This window comes from Molossus molossus, unplaced genomic scaffold (assembly GCF_014108415.1).
Source record: "Molossus molossus isolate mMolMol1 unplaced genomic scaffold, mMolMol1.p scaffold_m16_p_10, whole genome shotgun sequence".
In the NCBI taxonomy this organism is placed as follows: domain Eukaryota; kingdom Metazoa; phylum Chordata; class Mammalia; order Chiroptera; family Molossidae; genus Molossus; species Molossus molossus.
This window is the reverse complement of record NW_023425345.1, coordinates 32,391,075-32,413,766: the sequence shown is the minus strand read 5'-3', so window position 1 is coordinate 32,413,766 and position 22,692 is coordinate 32,391,075. Positions and strand designations below refer to the sequence as shown.

The window sequence follows — 22,692 nt, the reverse complement described above, 5'->3', positions numbered from 1 at the left end:
AAGAAGAAGAAGAAGAAGAAGAAGAAGAAGGAGGAGGAGGATGATTAGAGTAATAAAAAGGAAAATCTTGAACAATTGAATTGATCACTTTAAAATCAGATGTAATGGCTCGGCCAGTGTGGCTCAGTGGTTGAGCATCGACCCATGCACCAAGAGATCTCCAGTTTGATTCCTGGTCAGGGCACGTGCCCAGGATGTGGGCCCGATCCCCAGTGGGAGGCATGCAGGGGGCAGCCAATTGATATTCTCTCTCATCGATGTTTCTGTCTTTCCCTCTCCCTTCCTCTCTCTTTAAAATCAATTTAAAAAATTTCTAAAAATAAAATAAAATCAGCCCTGGCTGGTTTTGCTCAGCAGTTGGAGCATCGGCCTATGGACCAGAGAGTACTTGGTTCGGTTCCCACTAGGGGCACGTACCAAAAAATAATAAATAAAAATAAATAAATAAATTGCTTTAAATTGGAAAATTCATTTTTTCCTGTCAGCCACAAAAATCAAGAGCTTATCATGTAAGTTGTGTAGCCAAAGCAGAATAAAAAATAGGACCAAAAACTAACAAAAAACAGAATTGGCTTTTAGGAAATTGAGCCAATAAAGAGAATTTTTAAAACCCCGAGAATAAATGACAGCACAATAATTAGGAGAAAAAATATTATTATTTCCAGATGTTCAGATGACTAACTTTAAAAAGTCAAAAGATTCAACATCAAACCTACTAAAACAACAACAAAGAAGCTCAGTAAATTCTCTAGTTTCAACACAAATAAACAAAACCATTAATTTCCCAAATTTAAAAATCAGAAGTTACAAAATACAAGTTTAAAATGTTCTATTCATATCAGTATATCAGTGATAGATTGCATTTTGTTGCTAATAACAGTTTGGTACAATGTCTAGTTTTTTAAATAATAAGTAATTTTCCTACATAAAAAATCCCAAACTATATACTGGATTTTGCTGCTAGGCACAGAGACTGAAAATAAAAGCCACATGAACAAGATAGATGTCTTTTTATCTTTCACTAAAAAGACGTCTAGAGATAGACAGTCCAGGGGTGGTTTGTGCAATTATCAGGCTTCTTATCTCTTTCTGCTTTGTTATCCTTAGAGAATGAATTTTCTCTCATCCAGTTTTCCCTTATGTTTATAATGGCTGCTTGAGCTCCAGCCATTATATCCACAGTCCCAAGGCAGGAAGGTGAATGCCAAATGGTGCATGTACCCTAGATATATATTTCCACTTTAATAAACTTTTCTAGGAGTGTCATCTAACAATTTTCACTTATTTCCCATTGGCCAGAAATTATCCATTGGCCTAGTTGCAAGGGAGACCGGAAAATGTAGCTTTTTGACTAAAAATTTTGTTACCTTGAATCAGACCAATATTGTTTTGTTAAACGGTAAAAGAGAGAATGGATATAGTGTTGGCAATTAGCAGTTTCTGCCATAATATATTTAAAACTGCATAAAATTTGGAATTATTGAGGATGTTTTCTGGGACATATAAAATAAAATTTGAATTAATTAAATTATAATAAAGTTGAAAAATACCTTTGAATATAGTTAGAAGTGCAATGGTGGTGGCCTTGGGTGGGGGAATCCTGATGATGGAATGGATTGTCATCAAGGTTCTGGCTTTTGTTTTGGGTGGTGAGTTTGCAAGTATTTATTTCATTATTAAAAATTACCAGCTAACTAAAAAACTAGAAGCAGATGCAAGAACAAACAATAAGAGTGTACCATAAGCCAAGATTTGTTATTATTCTATTTCAGAAATGAAAGTGCAATTTTGATTTCTAATTTTTTAATTCAAAAATGAAATGACTTTAAAATGCATATGAAATAATAAATGGGTGAAAAGGCCAAGAAAAAAATAGAAAAAGGAGAATAAAGAAAAAAAATGTGCACTGACTGTCAGATTTTTAAAATCCTAATACATCATTTTAACGAAGCACTTTACTCTTGGAAGGAGGACCTAGATCCCAGTCCTAAACCTGTGCACTCAAAGATTCATGGGTGACACGCTTTGCCTGTTTTATGGGGAGTAATGAAAGGGATTAATTGTTCACTCTTCCGCACTAAAGAAAAGTGATTACTGCTGTGCTCATTCTACTACATCTACCCATGACTTATTTAGGAATTTCAAGGTATCCATTTATGCTGTGTCATTATTGCCTTCTGCTGCAGAGACTGTTGGTTGCCTAGCCCAATATCGATTCTCCTTCTGCCTTGATCTTATTCAGTACCTTTGGAATTCTGTAACTTCTAAAACATTTTCTTAAAAGACAACTGAAGTGTACCCTTTGGCCTTTCTGCCACTGCTTTGTGTCTGCTGCCTGAAGTGCAAAGGTAATGCATTTGTGAAGAGTGGATGGGAGAGCTTGGTGCAGCTCCGGGGTCCCTGTGGCTTTTGGAACCACCAAATCAGGCCCAGGCTTCACTCTGATCTCCTCAGCATGAGTTAGTGCTTTTCAGCTTCCACAGTAGAGCTGCCCTTTTATGCAGTGGAACCCAGTCCTAACTAATACGCTTTTCTCCTGTTGGTTATATAGTAAGCAGTTTTAAGAATTAGAACCACAGGAAATTAGCCCCAGAATGCTAGGCAGAATCCACATTCTGAAGCAGGATCTTGAACGTTGCGGTGAAGATTCTTTCTCCTGTGCATTGAAAAAGACAGGATTTCTAAGACACACATCATTATATTTTACTACTATATTCTTACAAACAAGAAAATGACCTCTTTCAAAGCATATCTTCCATCTTGAAAATGTGTAAGAGCTCCTTACATTAGCACTACATAGAGAAAATGTTGTATCTAAAAGTATAAAATAGATCATTAGTAAACCAAAATTCTCCAGGATTAATTAATATGATAGTTAAACTCACAGTCCAGAAAGCACATGTGATGGCATGTAAACTGTCTATATAATTTCCAGACACAGAGAAGTATGCCCTTCCTGAATGTCTGCACTTCAGCAATTTTTAAAAATTTGGTTATTTAATACCAGGGATAATCTTATTTAATTCTAAATAGACTGCTAGCTTAAAAGAGAAACCCTCATTCCACTCACGTCTTGCCTTACCTTATTGTGGATCCTGTGACTGGCCTGATATTAAAATTCTCTAACTCTAAACCACTTGCCCATGCAAGCCTCCTGCTTCCACCAATGCGAAGACTTATTGTCAAAGGAGTCTCGGTAAATATTGAAGGAGAAGCTAAGAATCATCTATTGCTTCCACAATATAGGGAAGAATTCAGACTGTCTTTAAACCTTAAACATTCGGAGAATAAGTATAGAAATTATCAGAGGGCTTTTGTTCCCTCAACGGTATAAGAATCTAAAATTCTCTTTTCAGTTGTTTTTTTTTTTTTCTCTCCCTCCCAAGACATACACATTACTGTGATGGGTAAAACATTTTAACACATAGATTGTTCTTAACCTCTCTTTTACTTTTGCCCACTTAACAAGTACAAACTCAGTCTGGTAAATTTCCTCTTCTCCTTCACCATCTGAGGACAGTTCTAACTTTCCCAAATGGGTTTTCCTGAGCTTTGCCTGCTAAATCAAGAACCAAGTGATAGGAGCTGGACAAATACTAGGAAAATCTGTGCAATGAAATAGACGAAGATGGAAAAGAGAGGGGCCGTATATAAACTTCACAATGTTTGTGAAATAACAGTAAAAACACTGAGTTATTTTTGAGATTACTAATTTGTAGTTAGATTATGTAATTCGAGCTGTCACTCTGACACTTTAATAAGGTCATACACTTAAACCCCCAGAGAAACCTCTCTAAACTAGACTCATATTTCTCAACAGTTGAAAATCCATGTTTTTTTCGTAAACATAAACATTTCATGACCACTCCACTTCCAGAGATTCTGACTCAGCCCCTAAGGCATAGTTGAAAGTCACTGGGATATCCTTCACCTTCTGAGGACACTTCAAACTTTCCACTTTTTGTCATAGGAAGTTATATACAGTTAGAACTGTCCTCTGCTTTCCCACCAGACAAGGTCATCTTGTCAAACTTTACTTGCTGTAAGCCAACGATTCTCAGTTTGTGGGTCGCAACCCCTTTAGGGGTTGAATGACCCTTTCACAGGGGTCGCCTAAGACATAACAGTAGCAAAATTACAGTTATGAAGTAATGAAAATAATTTTATGGTTGGGGGTCACCACAACATGAGGAACTGTATTAAAGGGTCGCGGCATCAGGAAGGTTGAGAACCACTGCCAGTTAACTGAATTATAAAAGCAATAGAATGCCTTTTCAAGTGTATAGGTATTTTTTAATAGATCATGTAGTATATGACTTTCTATGACAAAAATTGGATAAGTCCCTTACTATCACTGTGTCTTCAAATGGAAAGTCCTTACTCCAAATCTAATGAGCATTGTAGAGATTTTAGCCAACAATCTGACAGTCAAAGAGCTAAGTATGGTCAATTTGAGGATGGAGCCACATAGATTTAGGGGAGTTGAGGAAGAAAGGTGGAAGAAGAGACTTGAAGTGAAGGACCAACTATTGAGAAGGGAATGCATGAGAACTCTTATTGGGTAGGTCTCTTTGGGTAAAGTGGATTTTGCTAGAAGTTTTCACCAACCCTAAAGGATTGTGGGGATTTTTGGCAGCTCAGTAGCTCTAGTTTGTGACATGCAGACAAATTACTCAAAAGTCTGTGGGGCACAATATCCAACTGTCAGATTCATTGTTAAATTGGAAACTGCTAAGTTGATTCTCTTCAAGTGTATTTGAGTCATGTGGAAATGTAAAAATATTTTTAAAGAATTATTTTATTTTTTCATATTTCATATTAAATCATGCTGTTTTAAGATAAAGTGTTTCTAAAAATTTAGGTACCACTATCAAAAGCACATTTTAAATTTAAAATAGAGACAGAGTATTAATTTTTTTTTCCATTTTATGTGTTGTCTTGGCAGTTTGGGTCAAAGGATATTTGTGAGGAGTCAAGGCTACACTCACCACTATATGTGGGTGATGAACAGGACCCTGTTCTTGACTTGCAGAAATACTTTTAATATGTAAATGCTAGAGAAAATGAAAATGGCTAAGAACAAAAGAATTCGTTCATTTGAAATATAGTTTAGAGGAGGCTCTATGGAGATCCTGAACTGCCAGAAAGATGAGCAAGTGGGTGCTAGAGAAAATTAAGCCTGAAAACACATCACTGGAGGCAAAAATGACAAGCTGAAGCTACCCAACTTCTGGCATACCAAGAGAAGGCAAGGTCCATTGGAAACGACAATAATGTTGGGAAAAATAGAAGGTAATAGGAAAAGAGGAAGACTGAATACGAAATAGATTGACTCCATAAAAGAAGCCATAGGCATGAGCTGAGCCGGGCTGTTGAGGATGAACATCGCTCATTCATAGAGTGGCCAGGAGTCAGAGCCCACCAATGACATGTAACATACACACTCACACAATTCTTTCTGCAGTTATGTTTCCTGTTAGTTAAAAATTAGCAAAATGCTTACATTGTCTTATAAATATTCAGTTTCTTCAGTCAGCAGTAGGGGGAGCAACAGTGCAGAACAAGTTTGTAGCTGTGAAAATTTGAGCTTCACATTCATTCTAGGAATATTAAAAATTGCAAGATTTCAGAAACGAATGGCTGAGAAGTAGTAGGAGGTCTAACAGTCTGTGATGACGGGCAGCTTCTATAATCGGACAGAAAGCACCTTCTAAGTGAGTTAGATAGTGGGAGTTCAGGAGGATACTTTAGGTTATTGAAATCTTTTTGAGGGATTTTTTTCAAGATTGTGACTTTTCAAGTCTATACATTAAACAGTATCCAGAAAACTAAGACATATCTTCCAAGGACTTTGCTGCCAAATTTTGCTAATTAGAAGGGATAAGGCAAGAATAAGTAGGTAGAACCATTTTGGGCCAAGAACAATACAATTATGACCTGGTCTTAATGAGTAGACCTCTTAAATAAGAATTTTTAAAATGAATGATGATTATAAATGCAGAGAATATACTATGTTATTTCCTGGTAAAACATTTTTTAAACCAATCAAGAAATTTTGAATCCAAGAAAAAGAATTATGGGGAAAATATTACAACAGAAAAGACAGAAAAATAACTAATGTGTACATAAGTGTCTGTCCTTGGTGAATAGATAAAAAAGCTGTGGTACATATACACAATGGAGTACTATGCAGCTGTAAGAAAGAAAGATCTCTTATCCTTTGAGACGACATGGAGAGACCTGGTGAGTATTATCCTAAGCAAAGCAAGCCAAGCAGAGAAAGACAGATATACATGAATTCACTTATTTGTGGAATATAATGAACATAACAGTCTGAGGAACAGAGTAGACCCAGAGATGTGGAAGTAGGGTACAGACTGACAACACTCAGAAGAAGGGGTGAGGGGGAAGATAAACCACAGAGCTTATATGCATGTATGCATAACTGATGGACATGGACAACAAAGCTGGGGATGGGGTGGTGGTGGGGATGGGGAGGAGGATGTCAATGGGGAAAAAAGGAGAAACATCTGTAACAAAAATAAATAAAAAATTAATTAATTAATTAAAAAATAAATGTCTGTCCTTGGGATTTACATAGGTTGTTGTAGGCTTCACTGGGATCCTAGTGAGATAGGTATGGCCAATCACAGTTTTCGAATTAGAAAATGGGCTCATTGATCATCACACTAATATATTTATATAATAGAGATGATCAGAAGGGACACAAAACAAACTTAACTTCATTTTAAAATTTAACACAAACACTGGAAGTATATGTTATCTAAGAAAAATGTATAATTTGGGGCATTTGACATTTAGTAGAAAAATTAATCTTTAAAAAGTAAACTATATATCTTATTACCGAAAGAGAAAGCTTGGCTCATAGTGCTCTTGACTTTGAAAAATGGTGGCTCTAATGTCAATGTATTTGAGCTGAGTGTATAAATAGGATGTGTTTATTATCAGAAGTCAGTAATACCCTATAAAGTCCCTGTAATTCCTTGTGCTGATGCAAATGGTATTTATATCACTTTCTCTCTGTGGTTTTTTAACATAAGTATAATGATGTGGACATGAGGATATGATATACTAACTAGATCCATGACTGACTGGTTCAGAGGACTTGTTAAACTCATAGCTGAGAGCAAAAGACCTTATGAGTTTACATTTTAGACACAAAGAAAGTCCCCTGCTCTCTACTTCTACATTATGGCACACCCTACCATTGGGTTTACCAAGGGGTGGGTTCCCACAGAACCCTGAGGGAAAAAAGAAAAGTGGTCATCTTATGAGTAGAGCTCCTGAAGCATTGAACTAGCCCCCAACCTTCAAATTGGAGGAGGCACTAGATTTGCATATTCTGAAATTTGTGGGGTTCTAAAAATTGGGAAATGGCATTGATTTTTCATCCGGAAATTTCTGAAGGTAGGAGAGTGACTGAAGCAGGAGACCAGCAGGGCATGAGAGTGTCACAGTGTGCCTATGACAAGGGGGCGAGAGGGCCATCATATCCCTTTCTCTAGAGGGCATGGAAGCCGTGAGAGAAGCTACACTAAGCAGAAGGACAGGAGCCACTCGGACTGTTGTTCAGCAGAGTGTCTACCCACAGGGGTGTGCGCCACTGGTGAGGGTCTGTGGGAGACGCACACAGGCTAAGAAAACCTCATATGCCATCTACATGGAGACTCCTACATCAGTAGAGATAATTGCTATCAGATTGGATCTGACTGAGGACGGGGACATCCTCTCTGAAAGCACCTGATTGTGACTTTGTCTTTGGCCAGAAGCTCTAGTTCCAGGGGATATCAGCGGCACAAACCTGTGAGGAGAAACAGGATTGGTGGAGGACAGAGGAAAACCAGGGACATGGAGATGATTAGGGGAGAAAACTCAGTGGGAGAAAAGAAATTCCTCAGGAAGGATTCAGCATGGAGTCATGGTTCACAGGCTATGAGCCAAACTATTGCGTTTGAATCCTGGCTACTCCATTCACTAGCTAAATGTCCTAGAGCAATTGTCCCTGAACCAAGGGTTTTTTGAGAAAATTAAATGGGTTAGAACAGTCCCTTGAACATTAGAGACATGTTATGTTTCATTACATGTCAGATATAATGATGTTGAAAAATTCATGACCCAGACTCAAGTGGGCTTATAAACTTGACACCATTTAAGGAAAAATACATTTTAAGTTTGTACAAAACTGGGTTCCAATGTTTCATATACACCTATTTCAATATTGATGTATATAGAAAGCATGATATAAAGTCAATTATTAACAAAATGTCCTTTTACCAATCATAGAGCCTATGCAATAATAAAATATTATGTTAATTAAAATTGAGTTTATAAAAATAAATACTTACAATTAATAGGTTCTTTTATTCCAAAAAAGTAGAAACACTTGTTACTTTTTAAATTAAATAGCAAAACATGAATTTAAAGTTACCATCTTGTGTTAGAATAATTGGTCATCATGCACACTGCTTTTGTAAGATAAAATGTAAATGCCTTTGGGTGACACACAGACTTCAGATATAGTCCCTGCCTCCCTGTCTAGTCTCGTATTCTTCTGACACAATATCCATTCTCTAGCCTTTATGTGGGGTCTTTTTTCCCATTCGTAGACACACACATACTTTATTGTTACAGACAACTTATGTTTTCCTCAAATATAGCAGTAACTCCTCTGAGACATCTCCCATGAATTTATTTTTTCAACATTCATTTTTGTAATTCATTTTCAACATTCCTTTTAACTTTAATACCTTCAACAAGTATTTCCTGAACACATAATAGTTTCAGGTATCATTCCATGCTCTTAGAGTAGAGTGATAAAAAAGAGAGAGAAGGCCTCTCCTATCAAAGAAGTGGCACCCTAGTAGGAAGAGACAGAATAGGTAGGAAGACAGAAAATGAATAATATGAACATTTAGGTCAGTGACCAGGAAGGACCTGAACGATAAAGATGTCAGCTGCTGGGACATAGACTGCCTAGTAACAGAGACTTTTGTCTGTTCTGTTCACTGCTGTATCCCCAGTGCTTAGGACAGTGACAGGAACATAACTGACCCTCAATAAACATTTTTTTTATGCAAACATGAAAGCAATAGATGCTTTTGGAATTCAAGGGCAGAGTATTCCAGGCAGAGGAAAGAGCAAGTGCAAAGGCCTTACAGGAGAAAGGAGCTGGGCATGTTGGAGGAACACAAAGAAAGCCAGGGAGCCGGTGAAAGAGCAGTAGGAAGTGGGGTCAGACAGGGAGACAGGACTTCATAGATCCTGGTCTGTGCACAGTAAGAAGTCATTGAAGACCGGTGGAAACTTGCACATACTCTCATCGTAAGTTATCAGAATGGGTCATAGTTTCCTCATCCACCCTGTTACGTTTATGTTTTTTTCATGCCGTCATTGTTTCCTACCCCTACCTTTTTTATTGCTTTTATTTTACTTTCTTTGTCTTTACTCATTTTATTCACTTTTCTATCTTAATGCTTACTTTACTCATTTTTTTTTACTAATTTTAACTTATTTTGCTAATATATTAACATGAAGCTACAAAATTCATCTAAATATTACTTTAACTTTATCCCATAAGTTTTGATATGCAGTATTCTCATACCTCATAAACTGTTTGTATCTCAGTTTGGATTTCTTCAAACAATGACAATTTTATTATTAAGAAGTATTTTTAAATCCCCAAATATGTGGGCTGTTGGTTATCTTGCTTTTAATTTTGTTATGGTAAGAAAATACAGATTGTTATGGTATAAATTCTGTGGTATTTGCTGAGAGTTGCTTTGTAGCCTAATGTGAGGTCTAATTTTGTAAATGTTCCTGATGTGCTTAAAAATAATGTTTTTTGAAAAAATTATATATCAGGAGCGTTAACTGTGTTATTCAAATTATGCATATTGTTAGTAATTTTCCATCTGTTCTCTCACTATGGAAAGAGCAGTTCTACAGTTGACGATCATGATGGTAGACTTGTCACTTTCTCCTTATAATTATGTCAGTCCTTGTTTTTCATATTATTATAATTCATGTATATGCTTAGGTACACATACAAGTTCAGAACTGAGATATCTTCCCCACATAGTGCTCTTTTTATAACAATCCTTTTTAAGTATCACAGTGCTTCCTCCGGCCCAAATGTCTATGTTGTCTGCTACTGACAGGGCCAAGTTAGCTGGCTCCATAGCCTCTGGTATCCTACTTCCTGTATCTCACTTTGCGTTCTTTCTTTTCTCTTCCTTTTGGATAAATCATGTTTTATCAAAATTTTCTTTTATTAGTGTATGGCAAGAATGTATTCACTTTGTATTCTTTAAGTAAGTAAGTCCACAGTGCTCACATATGACAGAGAAAATGTAAAGATAACCAGCATCTCGACCCCCCTCTCAGACACTGTCACCTTGGTAGAACTTATTAGCTGTGGTCTCTGGGCCCTACTTACACGTCATTGTTTCTAAAATTCATCTTGCTTTTCAGCCTTCATCTCCTCGAAGTAAATGTTTTTTTGTGGGGACGGTAAGTTTTAGAGTCTATGCTGAGTTAGTTGAGCCCATAACTGTTTACCCTTTTTCTTTTCTCTCTTTGTTTTCTTCCAAACTGTTCCTCGCAGCTCAGGCCTTCCTGCAGAGGTCAAATTTTTTTTTAGTGAAAATCTAATTGTATTATACAATCTCAAGTTGCTGTATAAAAATGTCTTTATTTTCTCTTTCCCCTGCTGTCTGAACGTTGGGTGTGCCTCTGAGAGCTTTTATTAGCTGAAATGGCATTATGCAAAGAGGCGATGACATTAGCACACATCACAGTATTTTCACCCTTTTCAGTAAAAGCGAAAATCCTCTTCGTATTTCTCTTGGTTAGTGGAAACAAGTACTAATGTAGGTCTTTTGTAAAAACAAAGTAGTGTGAAGCAAAATTTTAAAAAGCAGGGGATACCTGAATTTTAGTTGAATCTTGTTTATGTTGACAGTTATTTTTTCACTTTGAAGACATTGTATTGCTGTCTTCTAACCTCAGTTGCTGCTATCGATGACCTACTTCTGGTAATGTAATCCTTGTTTCTTTATAGCTAGTCTGTGTTTCCTATCTGGTCACTTCTAAGATGTTCTCTCTGCTTTTGTGCTGTGTGGTGTCTCTTTCAGATACATTTACTTTTCATTTATCTTATATAGTAATTGTGTGGTTTCCTCTCTTTCGTGACTTCTGTAAACTAATCAGACATGATTGCTTCAGGTTTTTATTGCCTCTCTACTATCCTTTATTCCCTTCCCAGGAACTACTCTTAGACCTATGGAGAAACTTCTCATTGTTTCTCTGTATCTCATTTTTTATTACTGAATTTATTAGGGTGACATTGGTTAATAAAACCATACAGGTTTCAAGTGTACAACTCAACAAAACATAATCTGCCCACTGCACTGTGTACCCATCACCTCATACAAGGTACCTTTCCATCCCTATTTTCTCTCCGTTTGTCCACCTCCCCCTGCCCCCCACTCCCTTTCCTTCTGACCATCACACACTGTTATCTGTGTCTATATATATATAGTCATATATGTATATATGTCTATATATATATATTATTTTTTTTGCTTAATTTCTTCACCTTTTTCATTCAACCTCACAAGCCCCACCCTACCCTGACAGCTGTCAGTCTGTTCCATGTATCCGTGCCTCTGTTTCTATTTTGTTTGTCAGTATATTTTGTTCATTAGATTACACATATAAGTGAGATTATATGGTATTTGTTTTTCTCTGATTGGCTTATTTCACTTAGCATAATGTTCTCCAGGTCTATCCATGATATCGAAAAAGGTTGGCTTTTCTTTTCTTTTATGGCCAAATAGTATCCCATTGTGTACATGCACCACAACTTTTTTTTTTTATCCTCACCCGAGGACATTTTTCCATTTTTTGTTCAGATAGAGCGGGAGAGAGAGGAAGAGAGAGAGAGAGAGAAACATCGATGTGAAGGGACACATCGAGTGGCTGCCACCCGCACGACCCAACCAGGGCTGGGGACAAACTGCAACTGAGGTACGTGCCCTTAGCGGGAACCGAACCCAGGTCTCTCTGGACCGCAGGCCGACGCTCTAACCGCTGAGCCAAACCGGCCAGCGCGCAACAACTTTTTTATCCACTCATTTACTGATGGGCACTTGAGTTGTTTTCAGATCTCATAATTTCCATTTTAATTTTCTCCACCTGTATCCTAGGTGATCTACATATTCTGTCAAGTTGTTTTTCTATTACACGAAGTGCTTAGTAGCAATAATACTTCTGTTATTGTGTCTGCAGACTCCTTCTCAGATGGATTTTTTCTCTTGTATGTTTTGTAATTTTTTTCTAGAGAGTTTGTCTTTAGAGATGCTTATTTAATTCCCTGATAAAATCCCACAGGAATATGTTGGGTCACGTTCCTTAGAACTGGACACTTGTAATGAGGATTCCATGAAGAAAATGTTCCAGGGAAACTGGCAGAAGGTGGGGGGAGGAAATAGGACAGAGTTGAGGAGAAATCCAAACATGGGTATAATCTCAGGCACAGTCCCACCGCAAATGATCTCAGGTTGATCCCACAGGGGACTCTGGAATTTAAAGGTTATGCTGCAGAGTTCTAACTGAGGCGAGGGAGCTAGGAAAATTGTGGGGTAGAGGGATGTGTCTTGGTGGGCAGTTTTCTGAAAAAGAAGGCCCAGGGGTGCTGGATACGAAAGCACACCAAAGAGGGCACCCTCCCCAAGAAACAGTAAAAATAGATCCAGGCATCTGGGTGAAGCACAGACACTGGCATTATCCACTATAATCTCTGCAGGGCAGTTTTGCATCGAACTCTGCCAGGCATTTGAGTGTGTTACTGGCTGAGGACCAATATTTATGTTCGGTTCTCAATTTGGAGATTCTCTGATACCATGTGGATTACTATTCTGAAAAGTTGCAGGCCAAAGGAGCTGATTTCTCATTTAACAAGTCTTTTCACACAAAGTACAAGCCAAGCTTGCATGTGGCTCCCTGGGCTGCTGAGCTTTTGCTTTCTCCATCTTAGTTCCTCTTCACATGACGGGCCTTGAAACAAGGTTTCAGTTCCAAACCCTAATCTCCTGCCCTGTGCAAAGATTAAAACCCAGTCCAGGTATTAGCTGATTGAATTTTCTCTCCACATCACCCCCATAGCAACTTCTACGGCTGTACGCGTTTGCACTCAAGTGTGGTTCAAGACTCCGGCTTTGTCTGTGAAAAGGCTCCTCTTACTCTTGTTTTGGTTTTCTGCTTACGTACCCTTCAGTTTGGGATCTTCTGTCTTTCCTCTCTTTCAGATGAGTTGTGTGTGGAAAGAACTGAAAATTTAAACTGAAAGTAACATCCTTGACCTTCCAGTCTCAGTTTGGAGCCCAGTAGTCTTTGATTGAACCTTAAAATGGTCCCTAATTGTTAAGAGCAGTGATGGAGAAAAGTTGGAGGGAGAGAAAAGAGAAAGCTGTGACATCAAAGAATTCCGGGAACTGAAGTGTGGAAAAGTTGATATCCTCAAGAGGGATAAACAGGAAGGAGATGTCAACACGCTGACCAGAAGAGGAGGTGAGCGTATTCGTGTGCTCTATGGCCTACAAATGTATTTTATTTCTGTAGCCGCGAAAGAATCGGTAGAAAATTTTCTCTTGTAAACTCTTTTCTTAGAAAATAATATGAGGTTTCTGAGATAGCTGTAGAAAAAGCTGAAACACAACTTTTCTCAGTTTTCTTCCTATTCCCGCAAACTGAAAAATCCCCTTGTGCTGAATGTCTGACAGGAACTAAGACTAAAGTCTGGAGTTTTAATATTTGTTCTTTAGTACTCTCTGAAAAGTACTGACAGAGTACTGCCCCTCCTAACATCTTTTATAAGGTAACAGCCCACCCCAGCCAGTGTGGCCCAGTGATTGAGCATAGACCCATGCACCAAGAGGTCATTGGTTCGATTCCCGGTCAGCGCACATGCCCAGGTTGTGGGCCCGATCCCCAGAGGGGGCCTGAAGGAGGCGGCCAATGGATGTTCTCTCTCATTGATGTTTCTAAATCTCCTTCTCCTTTCCTTTCTCTCTGAAATCAATAAAGAAAAAAAATTTTATAAAAAGGTAACAGCCCCCAAAAAGTTGTGAAAGAAACATTTAAGCTTCCAGCAAAGAAAGCTTTTAACAAACAATTCAAGTGCAAACGGTTGGACTGATACGGGACCCTTCAAGCTATAGTTCCAAAGTATTAAGCATTATTTTGACTTTCTGAAATGCAAGTGTATTGCTATCAGTGCAACATATAGAAAAATAAAACAGAAAATTTAAGACTGTGAAGATTGTTGCATGCCGACTCCGCCCAGTTTGACCAACAGGCATGTAACCATCCTGGGCATGTGGGGTATGCTGTTCTGTCAGGAAAAGTTTAAGCACTTTTAATAAAACTCTTTAGAAGCACAGAAAAAGGTTGTGTTGAAAATAGCTTTATTAACACTGATGATGGAGATGTTGGTTATATTCAGGTTCTTACAGAGATTGTGCTATTATAAGTATCAACTACTCAGTTTCTTTCTGATGTTAGTTTCCCATTCCCTGGAAATTCGAGAAAACTCTCAAGCAAACGCAGCAAGTATCTGAGCTTGCATCCTAAGATAGAAGAATACCTGCCAAAGTCTGGAAGACTGGGAGTGGGCAGCATAACAGGGTTTGTTTTCCAACAAGAAAGAATTTTTCTTAAGGTAGGAGAAGGTAGAAGTACAAAAGTTTAGCCAAGTCCCATATGTTGTTAGAAGGAAGCGTCTTTGCCTTTGCCGCTTAGATTATAAATCAGCCCAGTTATTCTCAGCCTGAGAACAAAGGACTTGCAATGAAAAATAAGCAAACTCTCAAGAGATACTGAGTCCTCCTGGAAGTGGTGGCATTGGTGACACGGGAACAGAATCTTAGCCATGTTGACAGCAGTTGGGTTGGTGGTGTGGATAATGACAAGGTACTTGCTTCAGTGCCTTCTACTCTCTGGATATAAAGCATCAGAACCCCTGACTAGAGATGAGAATCCTCAGTCTTGGGCTACTTGACATCACCAGTGGTCCTGCCTATAGGGCAGATGTATTGTCGGTGGCTAATAATGGCATAGATACCACTCTAAACTTAGATGCATTTAGACATATTTTCTTAGTGATCTGGATCAGGAGATAAGAAAAATGGTAGGTTTCCTCATGGGAGTCAACAGAATGCTATCAGAACTTGCGTGTTTTCTTAAATTTATTTGGGAAGATCTGGGGGTTATATTTGTGTGTTTTTCTTAACCTATGGAATGCTTTATGAATTTGCATGTCATCCTTGCTCAAGGACCATGCTCATCTTCTCTGCATCATTCCAACTGTAGTATATGTGCTGCGGAAGCAAGTACTAGGGGTTATATTTCTGTGAAGAGTAAGTAGGAGTAAGCCAACAATTTGTCCATCACAAACACATACTTCAAACAACCGAACAGATGATTGTATACATGGTCATAACCAGATGGCCAATATAGAAATCAAATAGACTATGTAATTGGAAGCAGGAGATGGAGAGGCTGTATTCTGTCTGCCAAAACAAGACCAGGAGCAGATTGCGGTACTGACCACGAACTGCTAATATCAAACATTAGAGTAAAGCTGAAGAACACTAAAAGAATCACAGTGCCAAAATATAACGTAATGACATTCCTGATGGATTTAAAGTCCACATAAAACACAGATTTGCACTGTTAAACTTAATTGACCAAGAACCAGAAGAACTGTGGAACGAAACTACAAATATTATTAGGGAAGAATGCAAACAACGCTGGAAGTAAAAAGGAAAGGAGAACTGAGATGGATGACAACAGATACGCTGAAAATTGTTAAGGACAGGTGAGAGGCAAAAGTAAGGGTTAAAATCCTGAACATAGTTTTTCAATGACTGTCATGTAGAGGTAAAGAGAACTATTACAATAATCATGCCCTGGCCAGTTTGGCTCATTGGTTAGAGCGTCCACCTGCGGTCTGGAGAGACCTGGGTTCGGTTCCCGCTAAGGGCACGTGCCTCGGTTGCAGTTTGTCCCCGGCCCTGGTTGGTCGTGCGGGTGGCAGCCACTCGATGTGTCCCTTTCACATCGATGTTTCCCTCTCTCTCTCTTTCTCTCTCTTCCTCCCACTCTGTCTGTACAAAAAATGGAAAAATGTCCTCGGATGAGGATAAAAAAAAAGAGAACTATTACAATAATCAATGCAAGGAGATAGAAGACAACAAAAAAGAAAAACCATGAGATCTCTACCACAAGATTCAAAAAATAAGAGTGAACCTGGCCAGTGTGGCTCAGTGGATTGAGCATCGTCCCATGGACTAAGAGGTCCAGGTTTCATTCCCAGTCAGAGCACATGCCCACTTTTCGGGCTCGATCCGGAGCCCGAGGAGGCATGCAGGAGGCAGCCGATCAATGTTCTATCACTCTCTCTCTTCCTCTCTAAAAAATCAATATAAACTTATTTTTTTTAAAAAAAGAGAGAAATTAAAACCTAGACCAGGAATGCTGAACAACCAACAAGAAGCACATTACTGGACAGGAGAAAATAAAGGAAGGTGTAAACAGTATACTGAAAATGTATACCGAGAAACAAAAGGATGGCAGATACCTTTGAAGAAGTTTCCTATGAGGAAGAATGGTAATTCTGGGAAGTGAAGTGAAAGCTTCCCTGAAAGTATTGGAAACAAATAAATCACCAGGGGTAAATGGGATACTAACAGAATTATTTCAAGCCACAGAAACTGACTCTAATTCTAACAAGAATATGTCAACAAATATGTAAAACCAAACAATGATCTACAAACTGGAAACATTCAATAGACATCAAAATCTTTAAGATAGAAGGTGCCAAGGAGTTCAGTAATTATAGGACTATTGCTCTAATTTCCCATGCAATTAAAATGATGCTCAAGGTGATGCAACAAGGGCTTCTACCTCAATGGAGCAAGAAATGCTGGATGCTCAAACTGAAGCTAAAAATGACAAAACTGAAGCTGTCTTATTTTGGAGACATCACAAGAAAGAGGCAGGGGTAATTGGAAAAAACAATAATGCTGAAAAAAATAGAAGAGAGCAGGAAAAGAGGAAGACCAGATGAAACTAGGTTGACTTCATAGAAGATGCCATAGGCATGAGTCTACTGGAGCTGAGCATGGCTGTTGAGGACAGGTCACTGTGAACATCACTCATATCCATAAGGGGTCAGAGCCAACCCAAGAGCATATAACACACACAAGTAGGATTACAGATAGCTTATTTTTTCCTTAATGGTTATTTTTGTAATCTTGTTTATAAATTCAAACCATTGTGACTCAGGAAATGTAGGTGACATATTTACAGTCAGAAGAATGATCTCTGTTTTTCTGCTTTCTCTTCCCAAGTCATCCACTCTGTGGCTCTCTTGTGTATTTGTGGCAGACACTGACATGTGCTGCTCAAATCCTCCTTCAGAAGAGTCTGCTATGCCACTCTGGCCAGTGTGGCTCAGTTGTTTGGAGTGTCGTCCTGTACACCAAAAGGTTGCAGGTCCAATCCCTGGTCAAGGCACATACAGAAGCAACTGATGGATGTTTCTCTCACACATCAATGTTTCTCTCTCTCTCCCTCCCTCTCTCCCATCCTCTCTCTCAAATCAATAACAAACTAACAAAAAGTCTGCTGCCCAGCCTGGAGGAGCTCAGGGGCTTACAGGTTCCAGCAGTTGGCCTCCTTAGGATCCACCTCAGCTTTTGATCAGCGTTCAAGTTCTCAGCATGCCCTCTAGCCAATGACTGAGCAAAGTGGTGGGGCAGGTGGTACAGGGCTTAGCTTTCAATGTTCTTTGCCCTGGAGATCCCCACTGAGCCGGCACAGCTTTTGTCAGATTTCTGTCATGGCCTGCCAGCTCTCCCTGCCCAATTCTACTCCCTCCTTTTTCCTTTGAAGGTATATTTACCAATAAACTGTCTGCACTCCTAACTCATTTCAGTATCTTCTTTCTAGAGAGTCTAATGGGAAGGGTATCCCACACTGTCCTCGTGCCATACAGTTCTGTGTTTGATATTCTGTGCAATGCAATGTCCTGCCCCAGGACCTTTATTCTCAGTTATTATTTTTTTTTTATCAGACAGTTAAGTTGGTACTGTTAAAACAAAGAGACCTGGTTTTCGATTCAGACTTATTTTGAGTTTGAATCTCAACTCTGCCCTATACTTAGCAATATGAACTTGGTCAAGTTGCTAATTTCTATGAGCCCCTATTTTCTCATCCTTCCATTCTATATCTGAGCTAGAAATAGGTCTCCCATTGTATGGAAATCCAATTACTGTGTGAAACAATTGAGCATCCTCCTAACAGTTCCAAAAAGAGAGATCTCATTTCATGCTCACGATGAAAGGCATAGATTTAATTATATTTAGTCTGTTTATATTTTCCTAGATAAGAAGAATTTACTACTAAGTTGTGTAAAATGCATGAAATATTATTTTTTCTTCTTCCTCCTATGAAACAGAAATTCCCTGCACTATAAAATTTGCTTGGACATTTTTTCCTTTTCCTCTCAGAATTTCTATTTTCAATCATATCTCATCTTCTGCTTCTCTTAAATATTTTCTTTTTTAACGTTTTGTATATTTTTCTATCCTTTGACTTAGTTTTGTTGTTGTTATTGTTTTGGCTTTCAGTGAGGGGAGATACTAGCTCTTGATCTTTATAGTTAATAGGTCAGTTTTAGGATGTGAATTGCGTTCACTGTGTTATTTACTGAATTTCAAAAGAGGGGTTTCATTTCTTTTAACTTCCTCTTTGTCTTTTAAAATAACTACTTGAAATATTTTCTCTGGTGTTTTTCCATAGAAACCAAAAATTGGGAGAGGGACAGAAAAAAAAAAAGAGAGAGAGAGAGAGAATTATGGGAAATATTTCCAGTGTATTATTTTTCATGATTTTTATTCTCCTTGCCAAATTTAAACTCGTGAAGTCCTGACTAGATACTAAATACAGAAAAGACCCGAACAAATTGAACCTGTTATATTTGGTATATAAATATTACATTTTGAGAAGCAATCTTTTCTATGTAATAAAAGTATGTAATAAATGAACACCACCTAAACCTAATATCTTACAATTTTATAGTTTGATGAGGGTTTTCACTTGATCATATTTTAATCTTGTATAAAAATACCTAAAAGGCTGAACTGTTCCTTTTATACTCTTCAGAGTCTTTTTTTATTAAATTAAGAAGAGCAAAAAAATATGTAATAGAGTGTTAAAGTGAAAGTCTTACTTGAGACCTTAAGACAACAGAGCCCAGAGATTCTAGACACACACTTTCTGGGGAGGTGAGAGACGCTAGAGCAGCCACAGACACAGTTGAATAAGCGCAAGTACAGCATAAACAAGAAACAAGTTTTTAAGGTCTCTGAGTAGCAAGCATTACCTTAGTTAATATACCTTAAAAAGTAGCAAAATGTACAAGAGAAAAATCATAATCACTGAAGATTATAGTGATAGTAATTTGTATAGTATGAGAAAGAAAGATGTTTCTACCACATTAATCAGTAAGTCTATCCTTAATAATACATTAAAAAATAATTCAGCCCTGGCCAGTTTGGCTCAGTGATTAGAATATCAACCTGTGAATCAGAGTCTTAAGTTCGATTTCCAGTCAAAAGCATGTACCTTGGTTATGGGTTTGATCCTTGGCCCCTGTTGGGGTCATGCAGGAGGCAACCAATCAATGGGTCTCTCTCACTTCAATGTTTCTCTCTCTCTCCTCTCCTTCTTCCCTCCCACTCTATCTAAAAAAAAAAAAAAAAAAAAAAATCAATTGAAAAACATGTTCGGGTGAGATATTAATAATAATAATAATAATTTAATGCAAGAAAGTAGATGAGTACATGAGAGCTCTATATAGGCTCATATTTTTTTAAAAGTGGAAACGATCTAAATTTTCACCTGCTGACTGGTTTCCTATTGATATTAAAATAAAACTTAAGATCTTTATTGTGACCTCCTAAGGCTTTGCCTACTCTGCTTCATCTTACCTCACTCTTCTTTGTGCTTATTATACTTTATCCAGTGACCTTCTATTAGTGCCTCAACGTCATGCCTCCCTTTCTATTGCAGGGCCTTTGCACATGTTCTCTTGACTTAGAACATGATGATCTTTCCTAACCTCTTTTACCTTTCACCTGGCCTACTCCTTATCTTCTAGCTGCAGCATAGCTATCATTTCAGTAGGAAAACTTCAAACCAAGTCCGGTGTGGGAGACCTACTTTCCCTTTGTGATATTCACCACAATTTTATTTTAAAATATGTTTCTTGTTATTTATTTAATGGTTTTCTTTCTTGATAGATTTGAAGTTCTAGAAAGACAGAAGGTGTGTATACCTTGTTCAATGCTATTTTTTCCTGCCACATGTGAGACACATAGTAGACACATAAATATATGTTGAATGAATAAACTAATCCAAGTCTTAATACTCTTTGTTTCAAGGAAGACATGTTCCATGAGGCTAGTGGAACCAAGAATATCAACCTGTTGATTTTTAGGACTTCATTTTCATTAAGATCTAATGAATTGTACTTTTTTTTGGCTTAAGTCAGATATCTTTTTTCCAAATGAATCAGAAAAAAAGGAAACGTACTCTTTAAATGGTTCACATTTGCAAAATAATAAAAAATTGTTATATGTGACTGATCCAATGTAATCTTTAGAGCTTATCTAAATTTATTAAATAACCTCAAGATTAGCCTCTGTGATCAGCTGTTCCAGAAACAACATCATGTTGTTTTTTTAAAAAATTGACTCTAACCTTATTTCCTTGTATGGTATTTCTTATTTCCTTGTATGGTATTTCTTAAGGAAGTTCATCTGTATTCACATCCACAATAGGAACTTTTGAATATTCAGTATTAAATGCATGTGTATCAGTCTGTATTTTCAGATTTATAAAATTCATAGTAATGAAAACATAGATCTTATTTATGCTTTTTGTTTTGTATAAACATTTTGAATATCCACAGTTCCTACAAAACCTATTTGGAGAAACTGTTCTCTGATTTCTATTGCTTGACTCGTGTTAACTATAGTATGACTAAAATTCATTGCTTTAAAAACAATATACCTGACCCAAAATCCTATTGGGCTCACACCTACAAATTTCCTCATGATATTTTTCAAAGAACACAGCTCATTGCTCTTAATTTCTGTGTTTCTCTTTACTTGAATCTCTGTTCTTATTTTGAAGAGACTTAAGGCAGGAGTTCTCTACGAAGGTTGCTACGGGTAAGTGGGAGTAAATGCATGATTTAAGAGATGATAGAAGACTACTCATTTGATTAGACTCCATTGACCATTTTTTTCATTTGTCCTTTGGGAAATCTATGCTTTTCACTTGAAGGGAGAAGAAAAGGAGTATCAGCTACTAAGACCGCTGCCTTCTTATCTCTCTGGATCTAGGTCTTGTTTTGGAGGGGAGTATGCTGGCTAGAACTGGAACCTATGCTATGTCAGAGGCATGTTGAAGGGATTGTTACAACTGCAATTACAGAAAGGAAGGACTATAGCAATCTATTTACTATTTACTATGTGGCAGTTAGATTCACAGTTGGGTGATGAAGAAAATAAGGTATTAGGAAAGAGGACAGGACATGATTCAGAGAGAAAAAAACATAAAAGAGATTATGTGAGTAGCTGGATGAGCAAAGGAAAGCATATTAAGGTGGTTAGAGCAGGGGATGTACTGGAGTTGTAAGTAGTAGAGTTTGGTTGGAGTACAAGGGGTTAGTAAGGACTTTACATGACATAATGAGTCATGAAAGTTGTATGAATGTGGTAATATGGTGACTAAAGATGCATTTTAGGAAGATGAATATAATATGTATATGTCACTTGATTGAGGCAGAAAGAGACCAGTTAAGAGGGTGATACAATAACTGATGAGACTCTAAAAGAGAAGGGAGGCAGAGAGAAAAGAAAGAGCAGATGCAAGTCATTGCTAAACATAACATAAGGGTTTGATGACTGCATGAGGTTAGAGGGGGAAGAATAAGGGAAATTGAGCAATGAGTTTAAAATCTCCTCAAGGCTTCAAATCTGAGTTACCAGTGAAATTAAACAGAGAATTAGGAGCAGGGCTAGTTAAGGAGTGGGGAAAGAGACAGGCATCTACTGCAGGTTGTTTAAATTTTTATTATGCTGACAGGGCACTCTAATTATATACATAACATTTCAGAGAGAGGATTTAGATGGTCAAAGTCCTAAAAATTTGGAGAATTCTTTCCTGATCAGTATCAACATTCTGGGATTTCCTACTGCCCTCCAAATTTATGTTTAACCCTTATTGCAATCATGAAGCAATCTACTCTGCAGTGTTGTCAAGACAGCAGCAGGGGAAATGCTGGTTATATTCCTAGCACTACTGGGAATGTAATTATTCTCTTACCATTCTTTTTATTTTTTAACCAACATAAAAGGAATTGTTAAATACTTAGTGGGTAGAAGAGTAGTGGGGTTGAGTAATATGCTTAGCCTGTTGCCTGGCACATAGTAATTACTAAATTTGCCTGTCATTGTTACTTTTCACAAACAGAGAAGTGAATCCTTGTTTGTACCTTCCAGTCAAGCTTGTAAAGGTGACTGGGTTTTCTGTTTTCTC

At 37.7% G+C, this 22,692-nt stretch overlaps 1 non-coding gene across 1 annotated transcript; it reads right to left on the bottom strand.

Moving 5' to 3' along the window:
• Positions 1-15,307: 15,307 nt before the first annotated feature.
• Positions 15,308-15,414, bottom strand: LOC118624817. Its single transcript, XR_004958484.1, has one exon. It is a non-coding gene; the product is annotated as a U6 spliceosomal RNA (small nuclear RNA).
• Positions 15,415-22,692: the final 7,278 nt, after the last annotated feature.